Source organism: Benincasa hispida, chromosome 9 (genome assembly GCF_027475165.1).
Source record: "Benincasa hispida cultivar pf3 chromosome 9, pf3_genome.v1.1, whole genome shotgun sequence".
In the NCBI taxonomy this organism is placed as follows: domain Eukaryota; kingdom Viridiplantae; phylum Streptophyta; class Magnoliopsida; order Cucurbitales; family Cucurbitaceae; genus Benincasa; species Benincasa hispida.
In genome coordinates, this window is record NC_143486.1 from 3,676,345 (window position 1) to 3,692,505 (window position 16,161).

The window sequence follows — 16,161 nt, forward strand, 5'->3', positions numbered from 1 at the left end:
CCACTAAAGCCCAGAGTTGCACTCCCCTCACTGTAGATATATTATGTCCATTCGATATAACCATGATTAATGACTTAACCCTTCACAGGTTGTTCGTAATAACGACTAGGTCAAATGGCTGTTTTATCCCTGAGATTACCTCTTATTCCTTAAGTCCCACTGATCCTCTAATGAACAATTTGTTTGTGATCTGATCATCAAACCAAGTCTCTCTCGAGCCAATGAGAGGACGGGCCCCTTGTTCAAAACCCGAAGTCAGCACTTAGGGGAACAACCTCTCTACTATCCCTGAAAGTGGGTAAGAGTGAATTCCATCTTGTACCTTATGTCCCCAGCTATCTACCCGGTCTTACCCCTGAATGGGAGGTTTATTGAGCCGGTGCTGTTGAGCCAACCTTTACCTATGTAAATCTAAGAATAATCCCGAATAAACAGGAGTTCATAGTTAGCTCAGGATTAAGGTCAAGTTACCTAGGTCATCACTTTGACATAGTCAGTCTTAAGCAGTAAAAAAACGTTATAAAGTAAGAGTGACTTATTTCGTGGTCCGATCTTGTGCAAACTTATTGCACAGGATGCCCCCACTTCTCATGTCATTACATGTACGAATCAGGATCACTTCGTTTGTAGCACTTTACAACTCGTTGTAACAAGTACAAAGTGGGTCACATCCAATAGTGTTACCAGAATAAGGCATCCAACCTTATTCATATACTATAGATCATTTTGACTACTTACTCGAACCTGTTCCACTTTTATGTCTCCACATAAAGTTCATGTATTCATGTAATAGTCATGGATCTTTTAGTTTATTGGATTTATTTCTAAAATGAAATAAGCAATTCATATATTCAACAACAACTTATTGAATTTTAAGAATAAGTTTAGTGTTTACTAGCCACGAGTTTTAGGACATAAAGCCCAACATTCCCAACACTAGGCTCTTCAGCAACTCTTGTTGAAGATTCAATAGTTTCCTTGGAAATCTCATTCAACACAATTTTACTTCTGGGTTTGTGCTCCCTTATGTTGTCTTCCTTAAGAAAAGTAGCATTTGTCGATACAACTTTAGGATCAAAGAAATAACCACCTCTCGTTCCCTTGGGGTAGCCTACAAATAGACATAACCTTGAACGTGGTTCCAGTTTCTTAGGATTGACCTCAAGCACATGTGTTGGGCAACCCTAGATTCTGAAATGACGTAAACTAGCTTTACGACCATTCCATAACTCTAGATGTATTTTGGAAACACTCGTGGAAGGAACGCAATTCAGGGTATATGTTGTAGTCTCCACTGCATAACCCTAAAACGAGTCAGGTAAGGAAGCGTAACTCATTATAGACCGAACCATATCCAATAAGGCTCGATTTCTCCTCTCTGATACACCATTTAGTCAAGGTGTACCAGGTGGTGAGAGTTGGGATACTATTCCATGTTCTATCAAATAGTTCTAGAAAGTTAAATCCATAAAATCTCCACCTCGATCAGATCGAAGTGTTTTAATTGTTCTATTTAATGCATTTTCAACTTCAGCCTTGAATTCTTTGAACTTTCCAAAAGACTCAGACTTATGTTGCATTAAATAAACGTACCCATACCTTGAATAGTCATTAGTGAAAGTGATGAAATATTCATAACCTCCCTTAGCTCTTACATTCATCAGACCACAAAGGTCTGAATGCACTAGTTCTAGAGGTTCTTTGGCCCTATGACATTTTCATTTTCCAGTAAACGATCTTTTAGTCATCTTGCCTTCAAGGCATGATTCACACACAAGTAAAGAATTTTCTTCTAACTCGCTTAGAAGTCCATTGTTCATCAACCTCTCAATTCTATTGAGATTAATGTGTCCTAGTCTTAGGTACCAAAGTTGGACATTTTCTTGAAGAAATTCTAAGTCGTTTATTTTGAGTTACGACAGTTTTAAACATCTCTATGTTATGGAGGGCACTTGTTGCTAACGACCTTAACACATACAAATTGTTTTTCAGTTTACCAGAACATATATCAACACGATTCTTAGTAATAAACACTTTATTATAAGAAAAGTTAATTTGATAATAATGTTCCAAAAGACACTTTACAGAAACTAAGTTCCTTTCTAAATCAGGAACAACAAATACATTATTCAGAATGAGAAATTTATTTTGTAAAGATAACCAGAGATCTCCCACTGCCACAGCTGAGACAACGTGCCTGGTTCTAACTCGCATTGTCATCTCACCAGCATCAAGTTGCCGCTAGGAACTAACTTCCTGAAATGAAGAACAAAAATGGTTAGTAGCCTCAGAGTCAATAATCCAGGTAGAATCATCATTCTCCACTAAACAAGTTTCCAAGAGAAGTAAATCACATTTACCTTGTTTGGTCTTCTTCTTTTCTGCCAAATATCTGGGGCAATTCCTCTTCTAGTGTTTATCCTGGTTGCAATGCAAACATTTTCCCTTGTCAACCCTCACTTGTTGTCTATCCCTTGGAGTAGCAACTCCTGGGTTAGCAGCAGCTTTCCCGTTTCCACCCTTATTCTTCTTCCATTTTTTAGCGCCGGAGGAAGAAGGTGCAGACTTAGTTCTAGAGTTCGAACCTTTGGGGAACTTTTTAGATGATAAAGCAATATTTACTTCACCTTTATTCTTCTTGTTTTTCAACAAGATTGGAAAGTCTGCAGCTCATTGAGCAAAGTAGTTAGGTTGTAGTCAATCCTGTTCAAAACAACATTGCTACGAAAGTGAAGGAAACTTTCTAGTAAAGATTCCAAAATGATGCTAACCTGGCTACCTTATCGATGCTTGACCCGTTCATCTCAACCACATTGAAGTGGATTATCATGTTGAAAATGTGTTCCCAAACAAATGCCCTCTCTTGCATACGTGAATTGAAGATATATTTGAGAGCGTCGTGCCTGAGCTGTGCGGATGGTTGTCTGAACATTCCCCTCAGGGACTCCATGATCTCATTTGCAGTGACCATGAGCTCATGCTTCTTGGCCAAGACTTCGTTAAGGCTTTCCAAGATATACACTCGAGCCTTCGCGTTTTCCCTTATCTAGCGTTTATATGCTTCCCGAACATTTCGAGCAGTAGGAGGGAGTGGAATAGAAGGACACTCCTCCATTAGAACAAAACGTAAGTCATCGATGATTAAAATCGTGTTTATAGTGTTTTTCCAACTAGCGTAATTTTTTGCCAGTTAATTTATCAGCAGCAAGCAAACTAAGAGTCGCGGTAGCCATATTAAATTGTTGAAATAAGAACAAACTTAATTAAGTATACTTGCATTAAACCACTTTTAGAAAACCAAACAAGTTTTAGCAAAATAGTCTAATATACCCTAAGTGACATCTATTTTGCAATGATGCTTCAGTGAGACAGGACAAAAGTCACTGTAGGGTGATCAAGTGCCCCTTCACTGAAATGAGACATTCTCAACCATCAGATAGAAACAACTCCTTGTAACTGTAACTAATAGTCACCATTGTTCGGTCCAGAATTTGTTAACATCCTTAACAATTCTGTGTAAGTGTAACTCTTCATTTTAGGTTCTAGAGTCTCTCCCTAATGAATCAACCTTGGGGAAAAGCTGATTAGAACAAGAGACTAAAGCAACCCTATCCATTTCTGGAGATTAAATAAAGTGTGATGCAAAACTGCCATCCTTTAGAGGGACACTCACGATGCCACGAGGCGATGCATAAAACTTTATCCAACTTAATGAGAGAGGCTGAGGGATATGTTGTCACACGTCCCGCTCCCACTTACTATAAACACTCTCTCCATTCACCTTGGTATTGACCTACCTAAACGCTACCCGTAGGAGGACACCCATGGTGCCTCGAGGCCGAGAGTAGATCTCATGCTGGGAACTTTTAGGGAGAAACATGTAGAGGTTAAAGTGAAGTATCATATACCCCATTTTCTTCCCACTGAGTGTTCTACCTAGGGTTCATTGACTTAGAAAATTCAACTACTAATTTTATCTAAGTATTTGTTTGATTTGCTAAAAAAACAATTCATGTCTTTGATGATTAAACAACATTAATTCAAGTCTTATTAAACTATTTAATAGACTTTCATCAAATTTGCGTGCATGTAAAAAATCTATCTAATTCATCTTTCTAGGTAGGTTTCCAGGTAAGGGTGCGATGTTTCATCGACTTAAGTACCTTAGCCTAGCCAAAATCGGTCTTAGATAAAAGGTCCCTTATAGATATATTTGTTACATATTTAATCTTTTATTAGGAATCAATTTAATCCTATTAAACCGATTTAAAATATTGAACTTAGATTTCTAATCTCATTGGAAAAGTGATCTTAGGTCTATCTCAATCAAATTTTAAAAAACAAACAGTTTGATGATTTATAATATGAGATATTTTATTCACCTCAGTCTATGAAATATGAGATATTTTAGTTACATTAACCACAAACCAATAAACTAAGATCCCTGGTTATCGTTGTAACTTAAGCATGTATGTGGAGACATACAAGTGGATCGTGTTTTAAGTGATAACCTAAATGGTCTGTAGTATATGGATAAAGGAGGGAAACCTTATCCTGGTAACGCTACGAGTGTGACTCGCTTTGTAAATGTTACAAGTGTTGTAAAGTGCTACAAATGGGTTGATCCTGACCATTCATGTATTAGACATGAGAGTGGGAATGCTCTATACAAAGGAGTTTATATAAGACTGGATCACTAAATGTTTAGTCTTATTATATAACGTTGTTCATGATAGAGACTTTCATTTCACTAGGATGACCCTAGGTAACATGACCTTAATATTGAGTGAGTTGTGGACTCCTACCTATGAGGGGCGGTTCTTTGATTTGTATGGGTGTGAGTGGCCAGATCGCCGACTCAAACCTACCACTTTGAGGATTCATCTGATTGGGGAGCTGGGAACCCAGCTACACAAGACGAAATTCACTTATTCCCTGAAGTAGGGATAAGTAGATAAATTGCTCCTTTAAGGGATGATTTCAGGACTTGAACAATGTGGCGCCCCACCTTCTCTTGGCCCGAGAAGTGTTTACTCATAGTGGGACTATGATGTATTTTTCATTAAAGGAATTAGTGGTACTTAAGGAGTTAGATGTAACTACAGGGGCAAAACGGTAAATTGGCTCAGCTGTACTTACGAGCGATTTGTGAAGGATCATCGTCGGTTGATTGGTTATATCCAGTGGACACATAAATATATCTGTAGTGCGAAGAATGTGAAGGTTCTCTTACCGAAGAGTTCCATGAGCGCGTTTGGATCGCTCCAATTTCACAATGACCAAAATACAACAATATACATTCAAACGTATAGTTATGCAAATAACCAATAATTATCGGCATGCTATGAACAAGATATAACATGGGAGAGAGTGTAATACCAGTTGAAGATGTTCTTCAAGCTTCGGAACTATAGCAACATGAGCACGAACGTCGCGGGGACGACACCACCAGAAAAGAGCCTCGGGTATTCTCGGAGTGAGAACCCAAAGCGTGGTCTTTGGTGAATTTGGTAGAGGAAGGAGGAAGCACGGGTCGTGTAGGCGATAAGCAAGTGGGAGGGAAAAGGTGCTATCGCATAACACGATGCATATCATTTAGGAGACTCTACACGATCGTGTAGGTTTTATTGAACGATCGTTTAGGTGGAGAGTGACTATCGTATAGACTCTCGAAATTCTTAAGCGATCCATCACTATTCTACCAACGCGATCTCTCTATTTCTTTTGGACAGGCACGATGCTTATCGTTTATGACACTACATGATCGTGTAGGTTTTACTGACGATCACTTAGGAAATGGTATACGATCGTTTAGCAAACTCGACACACACTATGGTTGTTTAGAGAAGCTATGCGATCGTATAGAAACTAGTGTGCGATCGTTTAGGCGCGAGGTGGACGATCGTTTAGGCGGAGAGTGACTATCATATAGGCTCTAGAAATTCTTAAGCGATCGATTACTATTCTACCAACACGCCCTCTCTATTTCTTTTAGATGGGCAACCAAAATGAAAACTATTTTCATTTTAATTCATCGGTTACAATAACCGACGTTGCCCCACTAACCCACGTCCAAGCGTGATTTTTGGGTTAATTATCATATAATTAACCAACTAAAATATTAAAAAATATAATTATATTACATTTTTAGCCTATAGTTTGATATAACATATCTACTATAGTATTTTCTCTTCTACTTGATATAAATCATATTTATATCTAATTTCCTCCAAAATAATGTATCTCATACATTTAGCCAATTATATCATATGTAATTAACCAGTCCAATTATATCATATATAATCAAACTTCCTCTTGTCAATTTGAACATTTCAAATTAACCTAAACACTGGTTCTCGACTTTATCCAAGCTACCCAGGGGACCTAATGGACTTGTGGCTCGAAGCTCCAACGGTCCGTGAATAGCTGACTAAACTCTTTAGCCACGAGATCCACCATCCGTTAACTGTCATGCATTCTACTAAAGACCAACAGCTGAACTCTTCTTAACACATATATATTTTTGTGTCCATTGGATTTAACCAATCATGAGTACGATGACCCTTCACAGATGCTCGTAAGTACAGTTGGGCCAAATTACCATTTTGCCCTTGTAGTTACATCTCACTCCTTAAGTACCACTGATTCCTCTAATGAAAATACAACATAGTCCAACTATGCGTGAACACCTCTCAGGCCAAGAGAAGTTGTGTGGCCCCACATCATTCAAGCCCCGGAATCAGCCCTTAAGGGAGCTATCTATCTACTTACCCATGTCTCGGGGAAGGAGTGAATTCCATCTTGTGTAGTTGAGTTCCCAGCTCCCAAATAATACGAATCCCTAAAATGATAGGTTTGAATCGGCGACCTGGCCACTCGCACCCATACAAAACAAAGAACTGCCCTCAATGGCAGGAGTTCCCAACTCACTCAAGATTGAAGTCATGTTATCTATGGTCATCCTAGTGAAGTGAAGTCTTTGTCATGAACGGTGTTATATAACGAGACATTAACATTTCGTGGTCAGGTCTTATACAAACTCTTTGTATTGCATGTCTCCAACATGAATGATCAAGATCAGACCATCTGTGACAAGTCACAACACTTGTGACAATTCCACAAAGTGGGCCGCATCCGTAGCGTTACCAGGATAAAGTTTTCCTCCTATATCTATATACTACAGACCATTTTGGTTATCACTCAAGACATGATCCACTTGTATGTCACCATATACATGCTTGAGTCACATACAGATAACCAGAGATTTTATGTTTATTTGTTTGTGGTAAAGCAAATAAAACAAGTAGAGCAAAAATACAAGATGTGAAGTAAATATCATATATTAACAACACAAACGTTCGTACAAACTGTTTACAAACTACAGGACACGAGACTCTAGGGCATCAACCCCAACAGAATGCAGCTGTCGATCTTTAGTCGAGTGCCCTACAGTTAATGGATGGTGGATATCGTGATTAAAGAGATTAGTCAGTTATTCACGTATCATTGGAGCTTCAAGCTACAGGTCCATAAGGTCCCCTTGGTAGCTTAATGGATTCATGTTGAGAATCAGTTTTTGGGTTAGTTTGAAGTGTTCATATTAACAAGAGGAAATTTAATTATATATGATATAATTAATTAAATGTATTTGATACATTAATTATTGGAGGAATTAATATAAATATGATTTATATTAAATGTCATAAAGGAGAAAAAGAACTATGGTTTATATGTTACATATGATGTGATATTAAAACTATAGGTTATAAATATAATATGATAATTGATTATAAGATAATTGATTTTGGTTTTCTCCAATAATCGATTTAGTGGTTGGTTATGGATAGTTTATGGCAACTGAATGGATAAAAGTGAAAATTATTTTCATTTTGAAGATTTCACGTGCTAAAGGCATCAAGTTTTACGATAGCTTGGTTGAGAGAGTAAACGATCAATCGAGGATTCTATATGCTAGATACTTATTATTAAATGATCGAGTACCCAAGTCTAAATGATAGACTTCATCCTTCTTCTACTTACTCGATCGTTTTCCCGATCATCTAGTTCCTCCATCCCTCTTCCAAATCTATACGAAGCCCACATCTCCTGGATTCTCACACCGAGAATACCAAGGTAGCCTGATGGTAGTGTCAAGTTTCTATTCGAGAGTCGAGGATCGAGTTTCACTCGTTGCGCATTTCAAGGATTTTCTAGAGACGTGTTTCATTCATGTTGTGGGATGCGTTGCTAAGTTCGATTGAGGAAATACTAGAAGAAAAGGTTCTTCAAGGGTATGTTTACTCGATCCCTTTGTTTTTACCTTTGTAGCATGTTGTAATTCACTAGTTATGCATAATTGTTGTTGTTTGATTGAAGATGTTTTGTTCTTTCACAATGGGATTTGGAACGATCTGTTTCCGCTCATTGGTTCTCTAGTTTTAGAGTTCCTTCATACTATACTATGGAGGCTGAGTATGTGGTGGATTGTGAAGCTGCTAAGGAAACTGTGTGGCTCGGGAAATTTATGACTGATCTGAAAGTGGTTCCAGATATGTCTAAGCCCATCACTCTTTATTGTGATAATAGAGATGCAGGAGTCACAAGTGCGGGAAGCACATAGAGCAGAAGTATCATCCCATCTGAGAGATTATGCACCGAGAGGACGTGATCGTCATGTAGATAGCTTCGGAGCACAAAGTTGTTGATCCATTTACAAAGGCCCTCATGGCTAAGGTGTTTGAGGGCCACCTGCAGAGTATGGGTCTACGAGACAGGCCATATTTAGTCTAGGACAAGTGGGAGATTTTGTACTAGGCACATTTTTATGCCTTAGTTTATTGTTTTATGTGTATTTTTATATTAGTATGACTTTTATATTGTACACTTCACTAGCTTTAGGGCAAGTGGAAGATTGTTAGGGTTGATGTCCTAAATCTCGTAGATTCTGTAGTTTGTAATTGTAATGTACAAATATTTTATTTATTTAATAAAATATGAGATGTTTTATTTGATATATAGTAGCATTAACTTACAAAACCAATAAACTAACATCCAAGGTTATCTTCTGTAGATTAAATAAGTATGTAGCGACACAAATGGATCATAAGATCATGTTTAAGTGATAGCCTAAATAGTCTGTAGTAGATGGATAAGGTTGGGCACTTTACCTTGGTAATACTACGAATACAGCTTGCTTTGTAGATGTTACAATTATTGTAAAGTGCTACAAATGATCTAATTCTGATAATTTATGTAGAGACACGTGAGTAGAGGTGTTCTATACAAAGGAGTTTGTATAAAACTGGGCCATAAAATGATTAGTCTCATTATATAACACCATTCATAATAGAGACTTACATTTCACTAGGATGACCATAGGTGATATGACCTGAATCCTGAGTGAGTTGTGAACTCTTGCCTATGAAGGTGATCCTTTAATTTGTATGGGTGAGAGTGGCCAGATTACCGACTCAATAAGCCTACCATGTTAGGGATTCGTCTGATAGAGGAGCTGGGAACACAACTACACAAGATGGAATTCATTCATTCCCTAACGTCTGGGTAAGTAGATAAATTGCTTCCCCAAAGGCTGATTTCGGGGTTTGAATAATGTGGCGCCACACCCTCTCTTGACCCAGGAGGGGTTTGGTCATAGTTGGACAATGACTTATTGTTCATTAGATATAACTACAGGGGTAAAATGGTAATTTAGTCCAAATGTATTTACGAGCAATTTGTGAAGATTCATCGCACTATTGGCTGGTTATATCCAATGGACATAGAAATATATCTGTAATGCAAATAGTGCAGCTGTCAGTTTTTAGTAAAGTGACCGACAGTTAATGGATGTTGAATAATTTAATTAAGGAGTTTAATTAATTATTTAAGTATCATTGGAGCTTCGATCTCCAGGTCCATAAGGTCATCTCTGTAGCTTAACAGGGATTATTGAGAATTAATTTTGGATTAATTTGAATTGTTCAAATTAATTGAGGGAATTAATTATATGTGATATAATTAATATAATGTATTCAATACATTATAATATAAAGTTTATGTAGAAAGGAATTAAATATTTGAATATGATTCAAGTACTAATTATATGAATGAGATTCATATAATTGAATTTAGTATAAATATGATTTATAGTAAATACCATGCATTATTGAGAGAATTAAAACTATAGGTGATATTGTATTAGATATAATATAAAAATTATAGGTTATGTGTTATACATGATATAACATATAGTTATATATACATATAAGAAGTTAGTTATTATATATATAATTATTATTTAAATTAAATTAATTTTAATTTATTTTTTAAATTTCAAAATTAAAGGGAGGGAAATAACTTCTTTCCCTTCATTCTTTTAATCACTAACGTGTGGTGGTTTTGCAGGAAGTTTCTTTTCTTTTTTTTTTTTTTTTTTCTCTTTAAGGTTGATACAAAAAAGAAAACTCTCTGTAATTTTCAAAAAAAAAAAAAAAAATCACACTAATTCGCCTATCTAAAAAATCTCTCCCCCTCTTCCAAAATCTCAGAGCCCACATCTATTGAGAAATTCTCATCCCAAGAGAATACAGAGGTAATTCTTGTGGTGGTGCCCTTTGGATTTACCGTTCGTTGGATCCTGATTGTTCCTGATTGATGACTTGTAGATTTTGCCCCTTTTATCTAAAACAACTAGGAAAAAAAAGCTCTGAAAATGCGACGAATTGCTAATAAAATTTATAGAAATAATTGTGGCATGCGATCTCACGCACTCAACGCCTAATTGTCTATTTTAAAGCTAAATCATTTTGTTTAACTGCAGAATGACTGACGATACGATCAAATGAGAAATCTCAACGCTTACGCATGATTGCATAGCGAGGCGAGTCGGTGACTCTAGGCGATGAGGCATGGTGCAACACTTGGGCAGTGGAGATCAAATCAAAGATTGAGTTGGTAGCTGATAAGAAAGCTTCGTTACAGAGCCAATGAACCTCTGACGCACAATAGGTGGCGCATTAAGGTATGGAATATAATGTACCTTATCAACACAATCATTAGTAAGAAAAGAAAAGATATCATTTTCGTCTATAAATAGTCATGAAATCGCCATGCAAAGAGAGAGAGGAACGCGCAAAGAGAATAGTCAACAATACAAATTCTGTGAAATGAGCCCCTTTCTCTTACGTTCATTCAAAAACTTAGTGAAAGCTTTGGTTTCCTGTGGGAGTAAAAGAGGAATTTCAAATTTCAATACTTATAGTGAAGCGGTCATTTAGGAAGTCGAGGGAAACAAAAAATTGTGCACCACGGTTTGACTCAGTTTCTCTATTTTTTTTTTTTTTATCTTAAAGCGTATTTGTAATGTTTAAGCATTGTGAAGACTTACTTCTTTAGTATGAATACATATTCATTTCAACTTTCATCCATACTCTCTTTATTCATCATGAACAACTAAAATCTTTCATGGGTTGAGAAGCATCTAGCTAACATAAACTAAGTAATATTTAACTCATGTGTTTCACTTGTTTTATGTATGTCTAATGAATACTTGGATAACTCAGAAGATTAACCTAAGTAGCTTAAATCTCATTTTGAGAAAATTAAACATTTAGAACTCATAAAACAAGAGAAGAGGTTCCTTAGATATAAGTAACATTTTTTGCATTACACACTCATCACATGCATCTTAGAGATAGGATAATGTGGCTATGTACACTGAGAAGTGTAAGTTCTAATATTATGTGCATTGTATGAACACATGATTTATATATTCACTTAGGAATTGTTAGCGAATATTCTTCTCAACCCTATCATCGCATATACTGTTTCACTTAAAGTATAAACCTTCCCATCGCACATAACTTAGTGTTTAAGTTTTATCAAAAATCAATCTGATCTGTAATCAATTGTGTCAAGATCAAGGCATTAGACTTCATTGCATACTTGTAAAGTAATGCCTGAGTTCGACCCTGGACTCATTAGGACTTTAGTTGAGTTTGCACTTGGGTTCAATTAGATAAAATAGTGTGTTTTAGCATCACACTTAATACTCATTTCATCGCTTGTTATGATCACATCAGTGATCGAAGAGGAGCCAATTCATGAAGAAGGTTTCAGTATCTTCAAGTGTAAATTCTTCTCCTCTTTCTTCCTTGCATGCTATAAATTAAATATTAATTGTATAAATTGTGTTATGTAATTTTATTGTTCTATGACAATTAAAATTGGACTGATCCCCGCATTCATTATGGAACTTCATAATTCCTTCAGAAATTTCTCGAAATTTGTGAGAAATCTTAACTTTTTCGAAATAGAGGAAATCAGAATATTCTCGAAATATTCTCAAAACCTTCAAAGTTTGAGATCTCGAAATTTCATCAGAATTGGTGGAATACAAAATTTCCCCCAATTCAAAATTTTGAGGCAAAGGAAATTTTAAACTATGGCTATATCACGTTAATATGATTTGATTTTATTATGAAATCAAATTTTTCTCACATTTTATCTTTCTATATCTCATGCCATATCACGTTAATATAGTTTGATTTAACATAAAATCAGATTTATGAAATCAAAATTTTATCTATAAATAGTTAAATTCAATATATCAATTTTCATCATCTTCTCTCCCTTTTCTTTCTTTTTCTTTTCAAGAATTTATAAAAAGAGCTATGAAAAAATGTCTATCTATATGCTATCACATTAAAAAAAATATTTTTTAATATAAAAATCTAGTTTTAGATTTCATCTGGGTCTTTTTAAATATAAAAAAATTATTTAAAAATATTTATACTTTATAGCAAAAAATTTCAAAGTACAAAATATTTTTAGAACTTTTCGCTATAAAGTGTAAATATTTCTGAGATTTTTCCGTTTATAAGAATTTTTCTTTTATCTATTATCGCATATTACCTAAAAAATTTCTTTATAAAAATCTCATTTTATTTAAAAACGTTAAAAAAAATTTAAAAATATATATAATTTTGAATCATGTTAAAAGGGGAAAAACCACTTATGAAAAATCTATTTATTATCTAATTCTAATCTAAAACCTAACTAAAATGGGCTATGAATAGATATTGAAAGTGTAATTTCACATTATATCACTAAGTAAAAATAATCTCCCTCTTTTTGTGGCATTCACCTTGAACTGAGAATATTGGAGTGATAATAGTTTTTTTTCCCAAAAAAATGATTTGAATAATTCGTTATAAAAATAAATTTATATAAAAAATCCAGATTCAGATTTGGTCTATAATCTCATATTATCTAAAAAATGTCAGGGATAAAAATCTCATTTTATCTAAAAACGTTAAGAAATAAACCAAATATTATTATATCTAAAAAAAGCATTTCCAATAGTTTTATTATTTGTAAATATATTTGTTTTAAATGAAAATAAAACATAATAATGATTTGAAATCTAATTTTTCTATAAATAGCTAAATTAACTCTTCGCAAATTTATTCTTTTTAACTCACCCCCTCTATTTTTTTTTTTTTCCTTTCATTTTTGTGGAAATTTTGTTTGTAGCATTATGGTATTTTTTTTTAAAAAAAAAAGAATTGTCTTAATAGCGACATCGTTTCCAACATTTTTTTTCCTCCTTTGAGCTTTTTTTAGAAGTAGCATTATCTCAATATTTTTTATTCACGTATTTCTCTTCTAAGTCTAGAAGGATATACCACATTTATCTCTCTCTATTTTTTTTTGTTTATTATATGTCCTCCTCTTCAATGATTATTTACTATTACTATAGTTTTTTTATATATTTTTTGTAGCTCTTTTCTTATTTTATACACACAAATTCATCTATTCTTCCTCACATATTGAAGAAGTAGAAAAGAAAACCTTACTTTTGAGGTTCAGGAAATTTGTTAAAAATTAAGCAATTCAGAGATCGATAAAGTGAGAAAGATAAGAGTAATTGACTATTTTATGTTTTTGTAGTTTTTTTCGCTTTTTAATTTTTATAGATTCACATATATGAGTTTGTGTATAATAATTTATTATTTTTACATCTTTTGTACTTTATTATTTCTCTTTTCAAATTTGTTGTAAATATACAACAATTCATCTAGGTATAATTCTGAAATAAATACGATAGAAACATATTTTAATTCATAATAAAAATGATGAGCTTTTATTTGTAAAGTTTTATTATTATAAGTGTAAATATTATCTGTTTTGGTGTCTAAACTTTAAAAAATGTCTATTCTAGTTCCTGACTTCTAAAAATGCTTATTTCGATCCTTACTATTAAGATTCTATTAACTCTTAAACATAATAGTGAAATGATTTGGATGACTATGCTATCAAAGAGTTAGCCATGCTAGAAAATCTATAGTTTTAATTTTGAATTAGGTGGTAAAGCGATTTTCTATAAGAGATCTCAAAAGTTATTTTTCGTCCAAGATTTTGGCCATTCACTATTTTGGCACCTTCAATCTTGCTCAACTCATACTAGATGCAATTTTATTCTTAAACAGATTTCATTTTTAAAATATTAACATAATTTAATAATAGGGACTAAAATAAACACTTTTGAAAAGTCTAAGAACTAAAATTGATTGTTGATATTTCACTGTTTTTCATCACTCTTCCACATTTACCTTAAATTTTTGTCCCTCACAAACTTTGAAAAATGATAGATGAAATAACAACTCCATTTCTCTCTAATATTTTCATTTTCATACTAAACTTATTTTTTAATTGACACATCACTTTAATTAAACAAAAAGAATAAGAATAAAAATAAAATAAAGACAATATCATATGACATGTGAGGATATTTTTGCAATATGAGCATAAAGTATAAAATACAATTATAAAACTAGCATAGGTCTAAGTTGAAAACCTCAATCCCTAAAGGAGATGAAAAGGAGAATTTAAACTTTAGTTGTTCCATTATTTTAAATAAAATTTCACAGATTATTATATAATAATTTTTAAATAAGGAAGTGTGTGGACAATTGAAAGTGAAAACATATAATGTATAATAATTACAAATTGCACCAAAGTGCCATTGCAAGTTTTGCAAATGGCCATTCACCTACTTTAAAAAATTGTATTAGCTACACACTCTTATTTATGCTAGACAAAGATTATCAAACTTTAGAAAGATTTGTATCTTAAATATCAAATCAAATCATGCCCTACCTATAAACAAAACAAATAAATTAGGGTTGTTTTGATAAAGATTTCATTTCTAGGTTTTTACTTTTATATTTTATGCTTGTGTTCTTCCCATTTCCATACCATTTCTAGGTGTAACTTTTTTTACCCAAAAAAAAAAAAAATATCAAACTACTCTAACTTAGTTTTTGAAATATTAGCAGAAAGTGAATGACAGAACTTAATGTTTATAAACTAATTTTTAAAAAAATCAAAACAAAATATGGAGGTCCGTTTAGCAGCGATTTCCTTTCGTTTAGCAGTGATTTCCTTTTCTATATTAAGTTTTCAAAGTTTATGTTTGTTTTCTCTCATAATAAATATGTTTAAGTATTAGAGTACATCCTACATGCAATGTGTTACAAAATTTTCAATGTATATAAGGACGCACCTATATATTTATCTAATAGTTATTGTGAAGCTTCATTGGCCATATGAGGCTACTAAAAAAACATAGTAACAAGAGAATTTGAAGAAACAAAACATTCGTATTTGACTAAACAAGCAAATGCATACAGGAAAAACAAAATATATAACATTCATAAAAATATTTAGATGCATATTTAACTACATCCATCTTTATGCAGTTCATTCAATTGTTTAATCACATTTTGCCACAGTCTCCCGTAACAAGCTCTTTTTTTTTTATTTCTTTCAAATTATTTTTTAAATTTTTTTATTGTTGTGAGATATTTATGAGTTATACTTAGATAGGTGCATCCCATAATGCACTCGAGTATTGGATATCTTGAAACATGTTTTTTTTATACTAATTACCACTTTAAGAGGCGTGTTTCAAATTGATACCGACAAGTCAAACTTTTGTGTATTGATATCATGTTGGTCAACTTAAATCATTTTTCTAAAAACCTCAAAGTTCTTAAAAAAATAATGTTTGGAGGCAAAACATGTGCAATATCTTATAACCATTCCGATTAAGTAATTCAAAAGCTAATCCTTTGAAGTAGCCAACTATTTGTATGTCTA